General features: G+C 39.1%; 1 pseudogene; it reads right to left on the bottom strand.

The window, feature by feature from the left end:
* Positions 1–313: 313 nt before the first annotated feature.
* Positions 314–12119, bottom strand: LOC106972480 (UPF0711 protein C18orf21 homolog; annotated as a pseudogene).
* Positions 12120–12441: the final 322 nt, after the last annotated feature.

Genomic DNA, 12441 nt, shown 5'->3' with positions numbered 1-12441 from the left:
AGACACAGAATCTGAAGCAGGCTCCAGGCTCTGAGCTGTCAGCACACAGCCTGATGTGCGGCTTGAGCCCACAAACTGCGAGATCATGACCTCAGCCGAAGTCGGACACTCAACTGACTGAGTCACCCAGGCGCCCCTCAATTATTCATTTTAATGAAGTATTTTCTCCATAAACACTGAAAAATGCCGAGAGAAGTTTGCTCCTGGACCCTAGTATCCATGTATTTAAATAAGTAAAGCTTTAAAACAGATGTTTTTCTTACTACCTTTAGTTTCAGAGTTGCATTAAACATTTATTTTCACAGCGTACCCTTTACAAAGATAGTAAGAAATTTCTGAAGTCCACCTTTGAATTCTTTTGGGATTCACTCTGGCTAAGCAACGTTTTTAATTGAGAGAAGTGTTTCTTAGTTTTGCTCACACTCTTTGAGGAGCAAGTGAGTGTTGAGTGTTGAGATGTCGGTGTCCTGAATATCAAGGTTGGGCTCTTGCATTTGGAACCACACATATGATTTATGTTTGTAGAACTCAGAGTCTTTCTGGTGTCTTCAGGCCAAGTTTAGTCATACAAATGGTAGGACTGCTCTTCAGTGTGGATAGAAAGCTTCTACTTTCACCATGATATTTAACTGTTCTGTTGCATGTTTTACAAGTAATCAACACACTTTTGGGGTCTTTGTATTTTTTCTCAATTTTTGCTTCTTTAAAACTGAGTGTATATTTTCTTGCCTCTCGCTAAGAAGTTTCTGTATTTTGGGTGGCAGTTTGGATTTGGGTTTGAGGTACACTTGAGAGTTATCCAAGATGAGCAACTGGAAACAGTGTGCACATGTTCCTTCAAAAGTGATGTTATCATTGTATGATGAACTGTAGGCCCAGAGGAGATAGTGGGCCTGGCCTGGCCAGCTCTCCTGTAGTTGCCATGCTGTAGCCTCAAAGTAGTGCTTCTGCCTCTTGGCTATAGCTGCTGGAAGCCGCTCCCTGCAAGACAGGAGACTCCAGGATCTGGCAGCCTGCTGGACCTTGACCTCTTAAATTCTTGGTTTATTTTGGATAGTATACCTTTATCAGATGTGTCTTTTTGTTTTTATTTTTTTTTAATGTTTATTTACTTTGAGAGTGAGAGAGAGAGCATAAGTGGGGGAACAAAAAGAGGAGAGACAGAACCCCCGAGCAGGCTCTATACCATCAGGGCAGAGTGTGATGTGGGGCTCGAACTCATGAACCATGAGATCATGACCTGAGCTGAAATCGAGAGTTGGTTGCTTAACCATCTGAGCCATCCAGGCGCTATCAGATGTGTCTTTTGCAATCATTATTCACAGTCTGTGGCTTGTCTTCTCCTTTTACTGATAAATCTTTCTCAGACCATGAGTTTTAAATTTTAATGAAATTCATCTTATCCATTATTTCTTTCATGGATTGTGATTTTGATGTTGTATCTAAAAAGTTACTGCCATTCCCAAGGTTATCTAGATTTTCTTCTACGTTATCTTCTAGTTTTATAGTTTTGTATTTTATAGTTAGGTATGTGATCTATTTTGAGTTAATTTTTGTGAAGAATATAATGTCTGTGTTAGATTTATGTTTTTCTATGTGGATGTTCATTTGTTTCAGCACAATTTGTTGAAGACACTATGTTTGCTCCATTATATTACCTTTGCTGTTTATTTATTTATTTTGAGAGAGGGAGAGAGAGAGAGAGAGAGAGAGAAGGAGTGGAGGAGGGGCAGAGAGAGAGGGAATTCCATTCCTCTGGGCTTGAACCCATGAGCTATGGGATCATGACCTGAACCAAAATAAAGAATTGGATACTTAACCAACTGAGCCATCCAGGCACTCCACTGCTTTTGCTGTTTTTTCAAAGATCAATTGGCTGTATTTATGTAGGTCTATTTCAAGACTTTTTATTCTGTTCCATTGATCTGTTTGTCTCAGTGACAAATTTTTGCTTATTTCATTTCTAATTTGTTTTTATTCATAGTTGCCTGCTCTTATTTTATGAAAGCAATGTTCTGTCATATGTTTGTGTGTGTGTATAAATAATTTGTGCATGTATAAATATATATATCAATTTATATACATTATAAACATTATATATATAAAATATTAAATATTAAAAAATATATAATATAAAATATTAATGGTGCAACAGTGATTTCAGGAGTAGATTCCTTAATGCCCCTTACCCATTTAGACCATCCTCCCTCCCTGTGTTTATATCCCTCCAGCAACCCTCTGTTTGTACTCTATATTTAAGAGTGATACATGTTTTGTCCCCCTCCCTGTTTTTATATTATTTTTTCTTCCCTTACCTTATGTTCATCTGTTTTGTATCTTAAAGTCCTCATATGAGTGAAGTCATAGGATATTTGTCTTTCTTGGACTAATTTTGCTTAGCGTAATACCCTCCAGTTCCGTCCAGGTAGTTGCAAATGGCAAGATTTCATTCTTTTTGATTGCTGAGTAATACTCCATTGTATATAAATACCATGTCGTCTTTATCCATTCATCCATCGGTGGACATTTGGGCTGTTTACATAGGCTATTGTCGATGGTGTGGCTATAAATGTTGGGGTGCATGTGCCCCTTTGAAACAGCACACCTGTATCCCTTGGACAAACACCTAGTAGTACAATTGCTGGGTTGTAGGGTAGTTCTATTTTTAATTTTTTGAGGAACCTTTGGGCTGTTTTCCACTTTGCATTCCCACCAGCAGTGCAAAAGAGATCCTCTTTCTCTGCATCCTCACCACATCTGTTGTTGCCTGAGTTGTTCATGTTAGCCATTCTGACAGGTGTGAGGTGGTATCTCTTTGTGGTTTTGATTTGTCTTTCCCTGATGATGAGTGATGTTGAGCATTTTTTCATGTGTTGGTTGGCCATCTGGATGTCTTCTTTGGAGAATTGTCTATTCATGTCTTTTGCCCATTTCTTCACTGGATTATTTGTTTAAAGGCTGATTTCCTTTTTTTTTTTAATTATTTTTTTTAATATTTATTTATTTTTGAGACAGAGACAGAATGCAAGTGGGTTAGGGGCAGAGAGAGAGAGGGAGACACAGAAGCCAAAGCAGGCTCCAGGCTCTGAGCTGTCAGCACAGAGCCCGACGTGGGGCTCAAACTCACAAGCTGTGAGATCATGACCTGGGCCGAAGTTGGACCCTCAACCGACTGAGCCACCCAGGCACCCCAAAAGGCTGATTTCTTAATGTAATGTTAATGTTTCCAAGTTTCATCCATGTTGTAGTATGTATCAAAACTTCATTCCTTTTTATTGCTGAAAAGTATTTCATTGTATAGATACACCACATTTTATTTATCCATTCATCAGTTGGACACGTGACTATTAGGAATAGTATTGCTGTGAATATTTGTAAGTTTTTGTGTTGACATGTATTTTCAATTTTCCTTTGTATATACCTAGGAGTGAAATTTCTAACTCATATGGTAACTCTAGGTTTAACATTTTGAGCAACTGTCAGACAGTTTTACAGAGTGGCCACAAAATTTTACTATGCCACAGTAAAGTATGAGGGTTTCAGCTTCTTCATGTGTCAATTCTTCCCTTGTTTGATGCCTTTTCTTTTGTGATGTTGGTTTTCCTAAAATGTTCAGTGATTCTTGGTTGTAGGCTCCTTATTTTGGAGATTCTTGGTTGTTGCTGTATACTGTTAAGTTTCGGATGTTCTATAATTCAGCAGATAACTATAATATGTACATAATTTTAAGCTACAATTAACCCAAATGCTCAGAAAATGGAAATGGATCTTCCTAATTAAAACAAAACAAATCAAGAACACAAAGCAAAAAACCAAACCCACTTTGCTTAAATTCATGTGTTGAAAATTCTTTAAAAAACATTTACATTTTTGTAAAAGGAAATTTACATAAATTTATGTTTTACTTGGAAACTGTGTTTGTAACATAAAATAACACTGGAATTTTGGGGATTTCAAACATCTTAATGTCGGTTATGTGAGTATGAGTGGCTCAGGTTGGAGATGATGATGATGATGATTTTTACAAGTTCCCTTGCTAAATGGACTCTGTCATCTCCCAGCAGTTCACTGAACATGTTGAGTCCCTTCCAATGTTGGAGCATCTTCCATGCTGATGCCTGCAGAGCATGCTTCTGGCCACTTGTTGTGTCTTGATTCCAGGGTGCTCATTTGATAGAGAATAGAGTCAGTGCTGAGAGTATGCAAGGCAGTTTTAGGCATCAGAGAGAGGTACTGTTGAGAACGAGTCATGATGTCTGTGCCTCAAATAGGCATTCAGGAAACAAGGCCATGCTCTCAGTGTGGCACATGGTTGTGCAAAGGCAGAAGGCCAGTACAACTTCCTGGACAAATTTAGCATTACCTAGGGGTGAGTGCTGTAGACTACAGTTGTACTTGGGTCTGAGAATGGTATCTGGTCCCGGGGGATTCAAGATTAGGAAAGCAAAGTGAATTACAAATGTAAGTGACTATGGAGCTGGATCTTAGCTGTGAATCCTGAATGGGCCATACCTAATTTATTGAATTTGTCCTTCTTTCATGTGCGTAAAGTGGAGGTGGTGCCCTTCTGGGTGTGCAGGAATAACATACCCTACCGAGGCCACTAGAAAATAGGGTCTGCAAGTAAAGAATTTCCTGCTCAGAAGTCCTACATGTATTCCTATTCTACTCTGAACCACAGGTAGGCACAGTAGCTCAACTTTGTTTCGTAGAAGCTGGATCATCTATATTTTTATGCTAACTACATTTCCCACTGTGAGGTTTTCTGCATAAATCCATATGCTACTTTTCTCCCCCAGAGTAAGAACTTCCCTTTAGGTCAGGAAATTCCAATCTTATGGTAAGTTAATGTCACAAAATTTCAAATATTACTACTTAAAAATAGTATTTCCTTTGTGGTGGCCATTCCTTGTGGTTACTACAGGAATATACATTACATTGCAGTACATTAAAAAATACATTATTTGTACACCAATATAATTGTTGAACAAAATGGATTTCTCTCTTGTGTGGGTTGATGTGTTCTTTTCTTCCCTGGCATGTTTTATTCCAGTGGCTGTCTTTTAATGTCTACTCAGAGATATTCCACAATGCATGCCTCCATTTGGCCAATTTCTTAGAATGTGAGTGTTTCAGGTCTGTAATACAGGAAAAATAAGAATCATGCTTTTTCACTATCAGTTCTGACTACTGGTGTTTGACCTAGGAGTTGGAAAAGTACTTTGTGATTGTTGGAGAACAGGCCCTTCCTAATATATGCATGGTATCATTATTGTTATCTTGTGATCTACTTAATGTTACCAGATTATGTCCACCACTTTCCCCATCTGTTCTCTATGTATATCTTTTGAAATATTCCCCTGGGTGGACTATGTGGGATTTGCCTTTATGGCATTGTGTACTTGCTTTTGTCTATCAGCCCATTTTTCTACAAATGGATTGTGATCTCACTGCTTGTTGAGATATCCAGATTCAGGTTGTTTTTACAGTTACGTGTACTAGTCTGTAATATTCTTGTTCCCAAAAGACTGAAAAATAAAAATTTCTACATTGTACAATTAAAGACAAAGTGCTCTAGTGGGAAGGCTTTCTGTTTTTACATGGGAGGATATAGTATGTATACACATAATTTGAATACGTTTTTAGAAAACATGTCGTTGACTTATTAAAAATGAAAATGGGGGACACCTGGTTGGTTCAGAAAGTTAAGCATCCAACTTTGGCTCAGGTCACGGTCTCATGGTTTGTGAGTACAAGCCCTGTGTCAGGCTCTGTGCTGACACCTCAGAGCCTAGAGCCTGCTTTGGATTCTGTGTCTCTCTCTCTCTCTCTCTCCTTCTCCTACTCATACTCTGTCTCTCTCTCTTTCAAAGAAAATTATTTTAAATAAATTTTTATTTATTGATTTTTGAGAGGGGGAGAGAGAACAAGCGAGGGAGAGGCAGAGAGAAAGGGGGACAGAGGATCCAAAGTGTACTCTACATGGACAGCAGAGAGCCCGATGTGGCACTTGAACCCATGAAACATGAGATCATGACCTGAGCCGAAGGCAGATGCTTAACCGACTGAGCCACACAGGCACCCCAAAATTTTATTTTAAAATGAAAATGAGGGATGAGATCAGGGATAGAGGAACTTCTATTTTAACAGAACAGCCATAATTTTCTTCCGCTGCTAGTGATGGGAATGTAGATACTCCTTTGTAGTACTTCTAGAATAATTCTGTAAACACATTTTCTTTTGGTGGAAAGAATCCTATCTCTCTAAGAGTACTTGTGTATCTTTTCTATGGACAAACTTAGTTGACTTTCATGGACTTTTAATGATTGAAGGATATTACGTTAACATTGTAGTATAAAATGGGATATTTCGACATTTTTTGGTTGCAAGTACTAAAAAACACAAACTAATATAAACAAATAGGGAATGATGTCTCAACTACCTGAAAAGTCCAAGTGGGCTTTAGTGCAGGTGGATCCAGGAGTTCAGATTTCATCACCAAAACTTACCAAACTCTCTCTGCTTCTTTGCTGTCTTATGTTGGTTTGTGCTCAAGTAAACTCTTACATGTGTTGGCAGGATAGCTCCCAATGGTTCCAGACTGATAGACATTTTCCAGGGGAAGAGATCATTTTTATCTTGAATTCTCCAGCAGCAAACTAGGAATTAAACTCTATTAGACTTGGGTTATGTGCCCATCACTATTAGGAGGATGTATGCTGATTGGCAAGGCATCACTTGCTCCTGGATCTGGAGTTATAATCCTCTTGAACCACCTGAACCACTGCACAGAGCATTGAAGTAGAGTGATATCTAAAGGAAATCCCACCTGCAGGATGCTAAGCGGGCAAAAATAGCAACTGTTTACTACAAGTGGTGACTTGGAAGACACATAGGATTTTCCTAGAGCACAGAAAAACTTCTGTACACATCAAGGAAAGCAGTACATAGAAGAAACACTGAATTTTTTTAGTCCTAGTGTTGCCTTACAGAATAATCAGAACGGATTCTTTCATTATGATGCACCTTATTCTTAATAATTAAATATATAACAAATAATGACTTTTACACTCAAATATTTAATTTTTGTTCCAGAATATTAAGTATAATTTGTTTAATATCAAGGAAAAATGATTAGCTACCTACACACCAAATCTTGAAACTTGACTTAATTATCATCTGCCATTGAATATTTTATTTTTCAGGTGAGAAGTCTGTGAGGCAGAGAACTATACTCCCCAGAAACAGTTTATGCTTAGAAGCAAATTTTGTATTTGCTGCTATCTGACTTAGAATTGAAAAAGGTGAGCCCAGTATGGAGAAGGGAAGTACTGACATTTGCAAATTAAGCTGCTGAGAACAGTACTTTAAGTTGATCTGTGAATTTTCCTCATCATGGTGTCTCAACCCACAAACATGGTTGAGAATGACTGTCACATGGTTGATAGTCATTTAGTGAGCAGGAAATAAATGGGAGAGAAACATGGTCAGCTAATACAGACTCCCGTTATTGCGCTCCCCTTGCAACAGGGGGAAGTTGGTTGGCTTTCTCTGGTGTTGCGCAGGTGTAGGCAAGAATCTGATTTCTTGGTGGAAGGAAACATTCCTCATTGGTGGGTAGCAACTGCAGTACAACTTGTGGAGGAGGAAATTTCCAGGTGCAGAGGTTGCAAGAATGGGAGAGGACAGTCTGTGCCAGTGTAATAGGATCACGGAATCACAGAATGTTAGAGGTAAGAGGGATTTTTGAGATCATCTAGTCCCACATGTCATTTCGTACAGGAAGAGAATGAGGTGATGTGACTTATGTAGGGAATCTTTTGCTCAATGTGAGTGGCACATGGCCTAATGGGGAAAGTGTGACCTTTGGAGGCAGACAGACCAGTGTATACTTGCCTTTCTTCTCCTAAGAGTGGAATCTTGAGCCACTGACTTAACATCAAAGTGCTTGGGACATGCAGTTGTTTACTGGGGCATTAATACTGATAGTGTAGGTAAAGCACCTACTGGAGTGCCTGGCAGATAGTGTGTGTTCAGGAAATACTAATTGACTTCTCTCATGCTAAGAAACACCTGACTCTTTTTTTTTTTTAATTTCCTTTAGTTAAATATGTGATCTCTATCTTGAAGAGCTCTTGTGAGCCTTTACTTTATAAAACCTAGCACAGTGTCACTGATGAGTGCCAATAATCCAATTATATTTTATTGATTTGACTTCTTTGAACCTAAGCCTTTTTCATGAAGCAGGGGGATAGATCTGAGTTCATATTTACTTGATAATATTTGGTGTTTTGTTTCACATCTTAACATGGAAGTCAATGCAAATATAAGTAGAGATGACCATAGTTACATGTAACACAAAATGATTTCAGAACTTGAACCTGGTTTTTCCCTCCTTTTTTTTAACCTCCCATCTACCCACTCACCCTCATTGCCAAGTTCCCACCTTACTGGCTTTCAGTACATTCCTCCAGAACTAAGTTTCTCCTCCACAACCTTGACGCTCTGCCTGAAATGTTCATTTCCCATTCTGCTTGGCTCTTTGTTGTCATTCAGCTATTTTAAAAGCTCTTTGCTGATCAGCTCTCTGAGATGGCCCTTAGTCCTTCTATATCACATGAATATGTTACATTTTCAATAGAACACTGTTTGCTTGTTTATTGATACTGTTTGCTCCCAATGAACTATTAACTTATAGTAAGTAGTTACCGTAGTTATCTCTGTTATATGAATAACTACATAGTAACTATGTAGTTGTCTCTCTTGCTTCTCATTGCATAATCAGTGCCTAAGGCAAGTGCCCAACATACCGACAAGTGCTCAATAAATATCTGTTGGGTTAACAAAGGTTGATTTGAATGACCCATATAGGTGGCACTGTGCATTATTAAAAGAGATCTGGGCCAGTATTCTAAAGCTACTTCTACCCCAGATTATGTAATTTGGGAAGAGAATTCCATCTTTTGAATCCTGATTGCTTTTCTGATAAGATAAGGAAGTTAAACTAGATCACATAAGGTTTCTTTCAGCTCTTCCATTTTGTGATTCTGTGTCTTTTTTCTTCCCTGCTGGACAATTGACAGGGTTCAGAACACACTACCCCAAAATATGACACCAAATTTTAAGCTAAAGTAATTTGAGAAATAGCTGGTACAGAAAGGACTTTGTGACCTCTCCCTTCTTTCCTGAAGAAGGTACTAAGATCCTCATGTGAGAGGTGCCCTTCTTACACCCAGAGGAAACTCTTATCTGCCAAGATGGCGGAATGCTGAGAGGAAGTCCGTACCAACAGGCCTTGCTCAGTTTCCTCCAGTTACTATTTTTAGCTCATACCCTTTTGCCCTATCAAGTATTCCCATCATTGTTGACTTTTTATCAAACCTAGTATAAAAACTCAGGCTTAACTGCTTATTCAGGTCTTTCATTTTCTTATGAATGCTTTAGTGTAGGGCAAAACTTAGATTAAATAAATACTTACATTTTTATCCTGTTCATTTGTTTTTGTCTGTTTAATTTTCAGGCCCAGCCAGGAATCCCAAGAGGATCGAGGAAAGTTTTCTTTGTCCTATACTATCTAACAAGAATTTACTTTTATAAGTACAGGTGATCTTTTAGATGGCTTTTGTGTATCAAAACACAAAGCACATGCCAGCTGGTAGCTGATGAGAAAGAGGTATTATCCAAGAAAGAAAGAGTAGCTTCACATGGGGTGAATTATTCCAATACTAGTGGAAGACACATCCATAAGCACTAAATAATTTTTCTGATAAATGGAAGAACTGTAATAGAAATTAAAATAAATATACCATTCAAATTATTCCTTACGATGTAATTTTAAGAAGAGTTATATAGGGGTACCTGGGTGGCTCAGTTGGGTGAGCATCCGACTTCAGCTCAGGTCATGATCTCATGGTTCAGGAATTTGATTTGAGCCCTGCATCGGGCTCTTTGTTGTCAACACAGAGCCCCCTTTGGATCCTCTGTCTTCCTGTCTCTCTGCCCCTCCCCTGCTCGTGTTCTCTCTCTCTCTCTCTCTCAAAAATAAATACTTAAGAAAGAAGAGTTATATAAAATTACAGGTCTTTTGTGATTTCCTTCATGAACAAATACTAACAATTTGTGGAATTCTTTTCCTTTCTCACACCATTTGCCTTTCACAATAGAGAGTACTATTTAAATACTCTATTTTAGTTTCCTATTGCTGCTTTAATAAATTAACACAAACTTGAGAGTTTAAAATATCACAGATTTATAATAGTTCAGGAAGTCACATATCTGAAATGGACTTATTGGGCTGAGATTGAGGTGTCAGCAAGGCTGTGTTTCTTCTGGAGGGTCAAGGGGATAATTTGTTTTCTTGGACTTTCCATCTTTTAGAATCCGTCCACATTCCTTGGCTCATGGCCCCTTCCTCCGGCTTGGAAACCCACAATGTCCATATATGTCTTTTTCATACCATGTCACTTTGGTACTCACTCTGGGCCTCCCTCATCCACATTTGAAGATCCCAGTGATTACATTGAGAATTCCCAGTGTAATCTCCGTTTTAAGGTCAGCTGATTAGTAGCCTTAATTCCATCTGCAATTTTAATTTCCCTTTTCCAGATAATGTGTTCACAAGTTCTGGGAAACAAGACATAGATATCTTTGGGGGGCCATTATTCTGCCTGCCACGTACTACTTATGAGAAATGTGGGACCCAAGGAATTTAATAAAAATCCCCTACCCCTGGACAAGCAGAGCAAGACTAACTCCATTTTGTGCTACACCCACCATCTCATGTATGACCCCCACATGACCTACTTATTGCTTAAGATACTCCCCACCCTAGTCAAGCTGCTGAGCACACCCTTACTGGAAACCGGCTCATATAGAATGCGGAACCCCTAAACGCCAAAGAATGTAAACCCTGCCTTTTGCCCGCCAATTCTGACCAGAGTGATAGGCTAGTTCAAACAGTTACTATAGGGTAAATTGTAATTCAATTGGCCACCTGTATGTGGACTGACATGACTATGCAACTTTCTGTGTGTGTTACAATCTCATTGGCCACTGGTCCCTATAAAACTGCTACGCCTCTTGACCTAGGGGTCCAAGTCCCTGCTCCGCTGTGTCAGGTATACTTGGGCCCAAGCTCGAGCTTGCAAATAAACCCTCGTGTGTTTGCGTTGGTATCGGCTCCTTGGTGGTCTCTCTGATTCGAAATTGGGGGCATTACAAGAAAAAGAACAGCCTCTAAAGAAAACCCAATTCCAAGGCATCTGCTGAACTGAAAACAATTTATGTATTAATATGTGAGGATAGCCACATTCTTGATTTAAAAAAAATTTTTGTAATGTTTTTATTTATTTTTGAGAGAGAGACAGAGTACTAGTGAGGGAAGGGCAGAGAGAGAGAGAAAGAAACACAGAATCCAAAGCAGGTTCTACTGACTCCAGGCTGTCAGCACAGAGCCCAATGCAGGGCTTGAACTCACAGGTTATGAGATCGCCACCTGAGTGGAAGTCGGTCGACTGAGCCACCCAGGTGCCCTGCCACATTCTTGACTTAGGAAGAAAGGTGATTTATGCAAATATGTACAAACATGACCAACCGCACAATAGCAACTGAGGAGAACAAAGGCAAAAGAAAACAAACTTATAACTTGCAGCCCATTAACAAGTACTTGAGGCAGGCAGAGTGACCTTCCTCCAGGACCTCCACTGCCTCATTGTAACTACTTTGCTAGACGCAAAAGGCAACCTTACCTTGACAGTAGCCGGACCTCCAGGATCCTGTAAGTCTTTAACATAGAAAAATCCCTTTAGAAACTTTTTTATCTCTACCTCCCCAAGATACAGGTGAGCAGTCCTTCTCCAAGTATATGGCCCTCTGATATACATCTGAGGGATCTAATGAACTTTATCTTAGCAGCTAGCCCCTCAAGGTCCTGTAAGCCTTGCTTCCAAATTCCTTAGAGGCTTTAGGCTATCCCTAACCCCCTCCCAACTTGAAAGTGTGCAATCATTCACTCCTTACAATCCCAGGGCAGCTCTTTTTGCCCGCTGGTCCTGTCCCCGTGCTTTAATAAAACCATCCTTTTTGTGCTGAAGATGTATCAAGGATTCTTTCTGGACCATGTTGGCTCCCGGACCCCAACATCTCACAGCAGAATCTGCTAATATTCCCCTGTGGAACATCAAATGTAAATTTCTACTTTGCCTAACCGGTAGCCAGATATACAGAGGAAGGAAAAGTTAACTTCTGGCTCTGATTCATCACTTTTATTGAAGTTAAATTCTTTTGTTTTAATGCACACTTGATTGAGCAAGCATTTATTGAGGCAGTTACGGTTTGTGGGAGAAAGACAGTTGAAGAAAGAACAAATGAATATAATGTAAATCAAATACTTGGCCCTTTTAAAGTAACTACAAAGACTTAAATGTGTGTTCTTAATGGTAA

The sequence above is a fragment of the Acinonyx jubatus genome, chromosome E2 (genome assembly GCF_027475565.1).
Source record: "Acinonyx jubatus isolate Ajub_Pintada_27869175 chromosome E2, VMU_Ajub_asm_v1.0, whole genome shotgun sequence".
In the NCBI taxonomy this organism is placed as follows: domain Eukaryota; kingdom Metazoa; phylum Chordata; class Mammalia; order Carnivora; family Felidae; genus Acinonyx; species Acinonyx jubatus.
The sequence above is the reverse complement of the archived record's forward strand: the minus strand, read 5'-3'. Positions and strand labels throughout refer to the sequence as shown.